Source organism: Chlorocebus sabaeus, chromosome 7 (genome assembly GCF_047675955.1).
Source record: "Chlorocebus sabaeus isolate Y175 chromosome 7, mChlSab1.0.hap1, whole genome shotgun sequence".
Classification (NCBI taxonomy): domain Eukaryota; kingdom Metazoa; phylum Chordata; class Mammalia; order Primates; family Cercopithecidae; genus Chlorocebus; species Chlorocebus sabaeus.
In genome coordinates this window covers 29960327-29971992 of record NC_132910.1, presented here as the reverse complement: position 1 = coordinate 29971992, position 11666 = coordinate 29960327, and the positions used below count along the sequence as shown (strand labels likewise).

At 40.0% G+C, this 11666-nt stretch overlaps 1 long non-coding RNA gene across 4 annotated transcripts in view; it reads right to left on the bottom strand.

Moving 5' to 3' along the window:
- The window catches only part of LOC119620944 (uncharacterized), a 45667-nt gene that overhangs the window by 17015 nt on the left and 16986 nt on the right, over positions 1 to 11666 (bottom strand). For 3 of the 4 annotated variants that reach the window (XR_012093370.1, XR_005237497.2, XR_012093371.1), the window contains exon 4: positions 11368 to 11465. This is a non-coding gene — a long non-coding RNA (uncharacterized lncRNA). Of the gene's footprint in view, positions 1 to 25; positions 2104 to 11367; positions 11466 to 11666 lie in introns of those variants that run through there. The other variant, XR_012093372.1, reaches the window with a different exon arrangement.

Here is an 11666-nt window from a genome sequence, read left to right as displayed (position 1 = left end):
CATTAGTGTGCCATCAGCCTTCCTCTTCAGTTCCTCCCTGACTGTGGGACGTGCCCAGGCTTCTGAACTGGGTACACCCAGTTGTCCTGTTAGTCTTCCTACCACATGCACCCTGGTATCCTACCACAGTACCGTATACTGTACTCTTCGTTTCAAATGTGAATCAGGTGTATTTGATCATTTGATTTTCATTATAACCCTGGAGAAATAATGAAAGACAGGTATTACCGCTTTGCTGATGAGGAAAACCTCTGCAGTTTTTCATGGAGCTAGGATGAGAATCCTGGTCTCCTAACCATGAAGGATGTTTTCTCTACTTCTCCCATGCTGCCTCATCTCTCAGATTTTTAGACCTGGACTCCCAAACCACCATGCATGCATTCCGTTTTTTTAAATGTGATTATTCTAGTGATACTGTAAACATAGCTTCCTAATTCTCTTCTAATGCTATTTCACAGTACTCTACTCTTTTCCTGATAACATAAAAAATTGAGCGTGTGTGTGTGTGATATTTTTTTCCCTAACGGGGCTGTAAGCTCAATGAGGGCAAGGACCGTATGTTGCGCATCACGACTCTATGCCTGTTTAGTGCATGGAATATAGTAGGCATGCAGTAAATATTTGCTGAATGAATGAATGAACACCAGCTACTTTGTTAGTTCCTCCTGTTTCCATTGCAGAATTCTTAAAACTAATTTGAATGGAGAAGGAAATTGGTTGAGTCAGGTATCTAGGAAGTTCAGGAATCAGCTGGCTTCAATTATAGCTCTGTGGAGGTTAGATTACACTTATTTTCTTCTTCCTACCCCTTCTGCTCTTTGCCTTCTTTTTCCTCTTTCCTTCCTCCCCATTCTCCCTCTTTTCCTCTTCCTCTTCCTTCTCCTTTTGCTCCTCTGTCTCTGCCATTTTCTCCTTCTGTGGCTGGACCTGCTCTACCTCCTCCATGCAGGGTGATGAAGATGGCAGCTGGTAGCTCTGGGATCTCTTGCCCTAGCTTAGCATCCCCGGGGAAAGAAATACATCTATCTCAACATCAGTATTTTAATTTTAGGAACAGATAATTTTTGGGTTGGGCAGGCCTGTCTTCTATGCTCCCAGTGTGGCTGGAGTGGGGGTAGGGTACAGTGATTGGCAGCCTCTCTGAAACCGTGTGGAAGCAGGGAATAGTGGTTTCCCCAAGGAAGGAATGATGAAAATAACATATGTCTGCCACAAATATTTTCATAGGGAATTTTATTAAGAAGTAAAGAAGAGGCTACTTTTAATATGAAGCAACTTCCTGTCTCTTTGAATTAAAGCTCCTTAAATGCAGCTAAATTATGACCTTTTGAATTGTTTGACTTAGATCATAAACTTTTACAAGATGAAGTACACTTTATTCTTCGAGTCTCAAGGTGTTAATAAGTCAAGTACAGCAATAAAGAGAAGCCCACCTACAACCTTTTACATCCATCTGTTCAGCAAAGCAGAGGACAGCAAAACATTTTTGGTTTATTTTGGCTTCCAGCCAAATAGGAACTTTAGAAATTTGTTTGCAGATAAACTATTTCAATGTTGGAGAGGAAACGTACTGCTCAGTAACCACTGTGGGATGCAGATCCCCATTTCATGGAGAAAAAGTTGCAAGCAGCGTGCTCATTTGCTGTGCATATGGAAAAACATAGAATGCTCACCATTCACATGACTGCTAAAGCATTGAAAGTACTGATATTTCTGTACCCTCCAGTCTTAAAGGGGGAAGTGGGTTTTCAGTTTTGAGCATTCGTTGATTTGCCTAGTTTCCTATGTTTGAAAGTTGTCTTCTGGGAAAGAAGTAATAATCAAAAAAAAATTTTTTTTAAAAAGACCAAACTTTTCTTATCCATTGCTGCTTCAAGGTATTTTACTTTCATATCCTTCCCAGATTGGTATGAACTGTCTGAGAATGCAACCTTTTTGTTGTTATTGTTGCTGTTGTTGTTGTTAATTTTTAAACAAATATTTCTGTAGAGATGGGGTCTTACTCTATTGTCCAGACTGGTCTCTAACTTCTGGCCTCAAGCAATCGTCCCACCTCGGCCTCCCAAATTGCTGGGATTACAGATGTGAGTCATTGTGCCTGGCCTGCAACATTTTTTAGAAATAGAGAATGAGTGTGACAAGTATTCTATTCAGTTGCCCAATAATGTAGTCAGATCAGATACTTAATTGCAGCTGGAAAGTATAATATGGAAAGTATTAAGTGGGGTTTTTTTGGTCACAGTTTTTTTTTATATATATAGACTTGATCTTAAGGAGAAGAAATAGTGAACTTCTATGCTTTTTAAAGTTATAAATATATATGAATAAGAAAATACTGACAGAAATGAAAACAGCCTCACATCCTGTACTTCCTGACATCCTCTTTTAATTTTGTAAAGTTTCCTGTCATTATTTTCCAGTGTATTTATTTTTAAGGAAGTGTCTTTAGCAAGAAAAAAGAGACAAGTACCGTTTCCCTCTCCCAATCCCCCCCCCCCCACACACACCCCTCAGAGTTTTAGCAATTTTGCAGTATTATTATTCTACGATTCAGCAACCATGACCCATTTCTAGGTGGAAATATAGATTTGGGAAGCAGTGGAGTGAAGCTTCAGCACCAAAGGGAAAGCAAGAGGTACCATGTCCTAGATCTCTACATTTATTCACAGTGAAGGTGTGATGAAATAAACATGTCACAATTATCATTAGTTATTGTTGTTAAGCTACCATTCATTAAACTATTGCTAGGTATTATGTGCTAAATGCTAAGTGTGCTGTGCTAAGTCCTAAGTACTTTACACGCACATACATTGAAGGTTTGTAATATGCCCACAATGTTTTAAATCAGCTTTGTTTCTTTTTCTTTTCCTGTTTTTAGAGACAGGGTCTCGCTGTGTTGCCCAGGCTGGAGTGCAGTGGCACAATCATTACTCACTGCAGCCTCCACCTCCTGGGATCAAGCGATCCTCCTGCCATAGTCTCCTGAGTATCTGGAACTACAGACATGCACCACTGCACCTGGCTCCATGATTCTTAATGTCAGAATTTCTTCTGGGGGTTAAGCCTGTGTTTTTGGTGGTCATGACCCATTGGTAAATGATGAAATGAATTTAATGAGTAGAGATAAATTCAATTCTATAACATCTTTGTGAGGTGAATTTTTTTTTTTTTTTTTTTTTTTTTTTTTTTGAGACGGAGTCTTGCTCTGTAGCCCGGGCTGGACTGCAGTGGCCGGATCTCAGCTCACTGCAAGCTCCGCCTCCCGGGTTCCCGCCATTCTCCTGCCTCAGCCTCCGGAGTAGCTGGGACTACAGGCGCCCGCCACCTCGCCCGGCTAGTTTTTTGTATTTTTAGTAGAGACGGGGTTTCACCGTGTTAGCCAGGATGGTCTCGATCTCCTGACCTCGTGATCCGCCCGTCTCGGCCTCCCAAAGTGCTGGGATTACAGGCTTGAGCCACCGCGCCCGGCCGTGAGGTGAATTATATTATCCCCATCTGACAGATGAGGAACATCAGAGCTTAGAAGGTTAAGTAACTCACCCAAATTCACAGAGCTTGTTAAATGTAAAATTGCATTTGGAGTCTTTCTGTCTCCAAAACCTTGCCTTAACTACTAAAGCTATACTGTACCATTTAACATCTCTCATAATAATTCTGGGCACATCACACCACAACTATAACTATATAGAGAAGAAAACCTACTTCCTCATATATCTTATAAAAGAGAAAATGGGGTTTGTAAATTAGCAACCAGCCTGTATTGTATTGAACATAGGCTTAAAAGTCTAATGTGTATGTGCATATGTGTGTGTGTGTGTGTGTGTGTGTGTGTGCATGCATGTGTATCAATTAGAGGGTGGGGAAAAACATTTATAGAACTCAGTACCATTAGTAAAAACATTAAAATTCATTGGCTTTCAAAATTCATGAAGGCCTTAGTCAATTTTCTGCTGTTATAGCAGAATACCAGAGACAGGTAATTTATTTAAAAAAGAAATTTATTCTGTTCATGGTTCTGAAGACCAGGAAGGCTGAGAGCATAGTACTGGCTTCTGGCAGGAGTCACTCCATGGCAAAAGAATGGATGGCAGAAAGGCGCGCATGAAGCAAAAAGGAGAAGGGGGCTCACTACAACTAACCCATTCCCACGATAACAACATTAGTCCATTCATGAGGACAAAGCCCTCATGACCTAATCGCTTCTTAAAGGCCCCACTTGTTAATATTGTTACGATGGCAATTAAGTTTCCAACACATGAACTTTGGGAGACATGTTCTAACCATGGGGATGACTGACTTCTCAGGCAAGAGTTTATTACTTTAAAAAAATGCATAAAAATAATATTTTGTGTTTACATAATGCTTTCCAGTTTATACAGGGCTTTTCTAGATATCACGTGACTTTCAAACATGCTATGGACTTTATATGTGCAGCCTTCATATGGTACAGGCTGTAAAAGTGGTTCTAGCTGATAACAAGTAGTTATCAACAAGAAAGCTAACACATTTTTACCACAATCCATAGTATAAAAATGGTTCTTATAGATAATCTGCCATTCCCAACTCACGAAGAAGTAGCATGGCTGCCAAATGAATAACCAAATAGATATATTTAATGGGCTCTAAAAAGTCAAACATAAAACCAATCAATAAATTGGCTCTGGGACTCAAATAGCTTTTGCAGGAAACGTCTTTACTTTCAGAAATAACTATAATGATGTTTCTTAAACGCTTTTGTCATTTCAGAAAGATCCCCTAAAATTACTAGGGACACATTAGGTGTCAACATTCATATATTCTTAGTCACTCTTCATTTTTTAGGGGAAAAAATGTATGCAAATTGACAAAGACAGAACCTCTTTTAGTTGGTGTTGGCTGTCATTTTATTCAGGTTTAAGTATGACTCTAATTACCCTCAAGGGCTTTTTGACAAGTTTATCACATGACCACCAGAGTTTCTGCTGTGGGTGAAGGAAGTGTTTTTGGTGGTCACAACAACTATCCATGATATCAACTTAGTGAGTACAGACAAACACTTTTTAAAAATGAAATAGAACAGAATACATAATATCAGAATGTATCACTGGTAGTAAAGGTAAGTGTGTTTCATAAAACTTTTTCTGCAGTGTTGTGTTAGTCCCTTCTTGCCTTGCTACTGTGAACCCCGAAAATCTGAGACAGGTCTCAGTTAATTTAGAAAGTTTATTTTGCCAAGGTTGAAGATGAGCCTGTGGCACAGCCTCAGGAAATCCTGATGACATGTGGCCAAAGTGGCTGGGGCACAGCTTAGTTTTATACATTTTAGGGAGACATGAAGCATCAATCAGTAGACGTAAGAAGCACATTGGTTTTGTCTGGAAAGGCGGGACAACTAGAAGCAAAGGCAGGAAGCGGAAGGGGCTTCCCGGTCACAGATAGGTGAGAGACAAATGAATGGTTGCATTCTCTTGAGTTTCTGATTAGCCTTTCCAAAGGAGGCAATCAGATATACACCTATCTCAGTGAGCATAGGGGTGACTTTGAATAGAATGGGAGGCAGGTTTGCTCTAAATAGTTCCCAGCTTGACTTTTCCATTTAACTTAGTGATTTGGGGGCCTCAAGGTTTATTTTCCTTTCCCAATATAAAGAAATACCTGAGACTGGATAATTCATAAAGCAAAGAGGTTCATAGCTCTGCAGACTTTACAGGAAGCAATGATGCTAGCATCAGCTTGACTTCTGGGAAGTCCTCAGAAAGTTTACGATCATGGCAGAAGGCAAAAGGAAAGCAGGAAAGCAGGCATGTCACGTGGCCAGAGCAGAAGCAAGGAGAGGGGGAAGGTGCCACACACTTTCAAAAGACCAGATCTCTCAAGAACTCACTATTGTGAAGACAGCAGGAAGCCACGAGGGATCCAAACACCCTCCCACCAAGCCCCACCTCTAGCATTGGGAATTACAATTCAATATGAGATTTGAGTTGGGACAAATACCCAAACTATATCAAGTGCCTATGTGTATATTATGTGTATACTGAGTGAGGATACTTAATGTGGGTTTTGGTTTAAAAAAGCTTTGGAAGCCACTATGTTAAGGCATTATCACCAAAGGAATTTTAGTGAAAATAGAGTTTTTTGGTGGATGTTTCAGAGCACACAAGACTTTTTGTTATATGGAGTGGGGCACAGTGGAGAGAATTGCTGGGAGGTGACGGATGTTGATGTCCAAAGTACAAAGGAGGGCAAAGGAGCAAAACTCCACCTAATCCAGTTATACCTAGTGGTAGTCCTAGTCTTTGGTCATGGCTACGGATAATAAGATTTGAGATATACTTGTGGGTAGCACTGGCAGAAAGAAGGGCAAAAGGGAGAGGAACAGACAGAAGGGGCAAAGAGGGGAAGAGGGAAAGGTCAGAGGTGTTGACAGTGTGAGTTGGAACAAAGATTGGGATTTATGTGTGAAAAAGAGGAAAAGGAGAGATGAGAGCAAAACTAAAAGACGTACCAGATGAGGATTGGCAGATAGAATAACTTTCAGCTTTCAGCTGCCAGTAACGTAAGCTCAACTACAATGGCTCAAATGATAAATAAATGTATTGATTGATTCACTGGCTTGGTTACATCACAAGGATCCACAGTGTTGGCCTCAATTGCTTTCCCCTTGTGGATATATGATGGCTATAGGATGGCTAAAGCGGGGCTGTGGGTCTGGGATGACTGGAAGAGCAACTGGGATTATGTGCTTCCTTACTCCCATTCAAGGAGCAAAAGGCTGGATTCCTGTGGCTCTCTGAATGACAAGGGATAACTTTCCAGAATACCCACACTCTTCTGCATACATCTCATTGGCCAGACTTGCATCACATGCCCATTTCTGAATCTATTACTGACAGATGGATGGCATTACTTAGACCATTCAGATGCCTTTCTGGAGCTGGGATCAATCTGTCCCAGGCACATGACTAGAAGGGAGGAAAGCAAAATTGAGGTTCATTAGGAACAAGGGAGAAGATTTTTTGCTGAGTAGGCAATCAACAAAGTTCACTGCGCACAAGAAGTTTTAAAAACTTTGGTAACATATCCTAGTGGCTATAGTGGATTTGATATTGAACATTTCCATCACTAAAACGGTTTCATTTTTAGAGACCTATTATGTCATGTTCCTTCTCATAGAAGAATGCCTTTGAAGGTATTTAAATAAACTCAAAGAAATCAAGCATAAAGAGCTTCTATTTTCTGTATATTTTACCACCAAAAGAAATCTCAATTTCTACCCCAAAATAATATGCTGTATTCACTCCCTAGAGACAATGAACAATGATTGACCTCCGTTGGAACACACATCATAATAGAGAAGCACTAGCCATTGTGTAGAGCTTTACTTCTCTGCCTGATTCCCTCCCCAACTCAGAAGTTGTACTGCAGCACTATCCTCCTATGTCCTAGCCAACTTTCTGCATCATGATACAAAGACATTGATGGTTAGGATCATTCTAGCCTGAAGAAAGCAAGGGCAAAGTCAGCCAGGCTTAGATGAAACGCACGCTGTTTGCTGAATGGCCACGGTGTTTTGAGGTTTCTCTTTATGAAAGGCTAGCATAAAGTCAACAGCCCACAGTTGCTCAAATCTGTGCTTTAGTTTCATTACCACCATCAAACACTTCTCCACCCAGGAGAATCACAGCTAAGTGTTGTTTTAACTATATCTCCAGGGGAGTATTGAGTAAGACAAAAAGCATGCTAGGTCAACAACAGATCTTTTCTGTAAAAAGGAACATTTCAGGAAAATTAAACAAAGTGTAGAAAAGCCTTAGCTTGCAATCTGTTATTGCAAAGTTCAAACAATGGCTTTCCCCCCTGCTTAGACAAACACCAAGCAGGAAGCTCTGAACAGACAAAAAAAAAAAAAAAAAGACCGTCCAGAGTCATAGAAGAGAATAGCTCATGATGATGGTCATTGTTACCTCATTCCTATTTAGACACAATTAAGGCCATTAGTTCTTTAATTCCAATTCATCTGATTATTTTCAGAAGTTCCAGAGTGAGGACCTTACAATCCTAGAAATCCTACGTGATAAACTCTAAAAATCGAAGCTCAGTTTTTCAGTTATTTCAAAGCTCAGCTAAATCCCCAAATAGTTAGACTCGCCTTCCCTTGTTCCCTGGCAAAATGTGCAGGTAAATTGCTCTCCCTGGGATCTCTACTGATGGTAGGGCCTATGGGAAAACAAGATTCATAGTTTGCTCACTGGTGTTTGCAGATACCTTCTGCAGTTTGAAAACTATACTTTTCCTATGCGGACTTCGTGATTTTCTGTTGGCAAATTTTGTTATTGTCCTCCTGCTTTTCTCTTCCTCTGCTGTACAATTTCAACATTCAGTTTTCCGTTAATTGATGTCATAGTACCATCTCACAACAATGTTGGCTGAGCTCACTGCTGGCTGCCTTCATAGCAACCAACTAAAAATATAGGACTTTTCCCCATGGGCCCACACTGAACAAAAGCACCTTGCCACTTTTTTCTGTTTTAACATTTATCTACCCCAAGAGGAGCTGGGCAGAATTCAGAAAATATTTGCCATCTGGGAACAGAAATAAACAAGCAGGTCATATGAGAGTCCTTATTTTTTCAGATGCTCTTCTGATTATCTCACTCTGTTGACTGATTAATGCCATTCCCCTTGAATAAGTTATGTATATTACCTAAGTTTCTATTCTCTGCTTCCTAAAGTTGACATTGCTAGGATGAGTAAATTCTTATAATAGGTGGGGATTTGGTGAGCACTAATATATTTGACTAAAAAATTTCTTTTATAAAGTGTTTTAAAAATAATTTAAAATTTCAAAAACTCCTTAGGACATTATCTAGCATTTGAAGGAAAGTCTAAGGCACTGATTTTCATTCCCTTCTGAGATCTTCCAGCTTTAAAATGCTATGAATTTATGAATAGAATAGTTCCCCCTTATCCTTGAAGAACATGTTCCAAGACCCCTAGTAGATGCCTGAAACTATGGATAGTACTGAACCCTAGACTGTCTATACTATGTTTTTTCAATCTGATAATCTAGATGGTTGCATCTACAGTGCAGACAACTGGACCAAGAGATGATTCCCCTTTGGAAGGGACAGAGTGGAATGTTGTGAGATTTCATCACACTACTCAGAATGGTGTAAATTTAAAACTTATGAGTTAATTTCCAAAATTTTTCCCTTAAATATCTTCAGATCGTGGTTGATTGCAGGTAGCTGAAATTATGGAGAGCAAAACCATGGATAAGAGGGGAACTACTGTATATACTACCTAAGACCCAGTATGAGATTCTGAATTTTTTTTTCACAAAGGTTAAATAAATCAGTTAAATATTGACTAGGTAATGCAAACCTATGCATAAAACAAAATAATAGCATAATTCTGTGATTATGTAATAATACCTTACACACAATAGGTACTAAAAAACTATTTCTTGATTCTTGCCAACTTTCACATTTTCACATACCAGTTTTCTAACTATACAAACTCTATGTAGTGGGATTTTCAAATAGATGAGTCATTTTATAGCAACATATTTTATAGCTTATATAACTGTAATATGTTTGGAAGGAAATTTATTCTTTTAGTAGGGAGGGCTGTGTCCCTACTATGAGATGTGTCATTCCTATCATCCTTCACAGGGTCTTCTTGTTTCACTTCATATGTGTATGGCATTATAAAAGTCTACTGGAGTGCTATTTTTTTTTTTCTTCCATTACACAGAAGTCAGATATTAGAAGAGCAAAATCCATAAAATTCCTTTCCAGGAGTATCCCAAACCAGACAAATAAACAGAAAACCAAAACACTTTTGCCTCATTTGACCTTAACTATGCTAGTGGGGTTCAACATCTTCTCTAAGGTTCAGGCCCTTGTCTAGTTGGATACAGACTAGGTAATGTCCTCTTCGCCCCAATAAGAGAAAAAGGCATCCTTATTCCTCCTGGTTTTGCCAGCATTCTCTGTATCTTTCTTAACAATCCCTGCCAATTTGCCTTGCAAATCACCTTCTAAAGTTGCTGCTTGATTCACATTTGTGACTCTTGACTTCCAGTAACCCACTGAGTCTCTCCAGGTACATTCAGACTGGTCTCTCCCTGGACACCGATCATCATCATCACAGTAATAATATCTCCCACCTATTACTGTGTGCCAGGTAGGCAGCATGCATGATGTGGACTATCTTAATTAAACCTTACAACAACTCTATGAGGTGAGTACTGTTATTCGTTGCTTCAGGTTACTAAGAAAGCACAAAGCAAATAAGTGGTAGAGGCAGGACTTGAACCCAGGAAGTCTTCCAAATACTATTCTCCATCTCCTCTCAACTCTTGCCCAAATGGAGAACTGAATAGGAGCCACTTGGGTAACAGCCAAGCTCCCTAACCATATGGCATTGTTTCCATCTGTGGAAGGGCATGGGTCCAGCTGCATAGAATGATGTTGCCTGAGAAGACCAAGAGTCTTCTCTTAATTATCTTAGTGGCAAGAGGCTTTATTCATCTCCTTTGCACTCAAAATTAGCTTTTACTTTTTATCCACACACAACGCCACAGATAGCCCAGATTGAATTCATTATGGGCTATCATGTCCCTTGTCATTTGTTTATAAGAAGGGCTCTGGCCTGGCCTTAGCAACTTTTAGGTGAAGCCATCTTAAAAAAAAAAGTCAAGAGCCACAGAAATAGAGTTCCAAAAATGACAAACATTGCAAGCATTCATTTTATACCCACACAATCTTTATTTTCCAATTTCTGTTAGTTGAAAACAAGAACAGTAAGAGAGCTCAGAAGAGAGTGGATCTTTCGAAATATTTCCAACCATTTATAGCCAAAAGCCAAACATACTCACTCCTACATCCTTATTTCATGCAAACTAGATAATATTAAAAAGACTTGGAAAATGCTTTATAGCTGTATGTAAGCTAAAAACCCTACTTAATCACACACAAATGAATGGGAGATCTGAGTAGCAAATATGGGGCCTATGTTCTTCTTTACCATAGAAATCAAAAGGATAAAAGACTAAAGTGTGGATTCAATTAAGAACTTACTGGTGGCTTTTAAGAGGTGGCATTTTCCAGTATATATCTCAGGCAGTCTAACGAGTGATACCACAGAGCAAATGAAAGTCTCTCAGGGGAACTATTCTGTCTTGTGGTGACAGTCAAGGCAAGGTGAGAGATAGAAATAGATTTGTGGGCCAGGTGCAGTGGCTCACGCCTGTAATCCCAGCACTCTGGGAGGCCAAGGTGGGCAGATCACCTGAGGTCAAGAGTTTGAGACCAGCCTGGCCAACATGGTAAAACCCCGTCTTTACTAAAAATACCGAAATTAGCTGGGCATGATGGCACGCACCTGTAATCCCAGCTACGCAGGAGGCTGAGGCAGGAGAATCACTTGAACCCGGGAGGCGGAAGTGGCAGTGAGCTGAGATGGCGTCATTCCACTCCAGCCTGGAGGACAAGAGCAAGACTTTGTCTCAAATAAACAAAACAACAACAACAACAAAAGTAGATTTCTGGTTGCCAGGGTTCGGGTCAGAAATACTGTAAGGTAAGAGGGACCCTCTCACTTGATGAGAGCAAAAGTCTTAGCTTGGTAGGAAAGGAACTATCTAGCTCCTGTCTGAGTGACAGAAACAGGAAGGAAGAGTG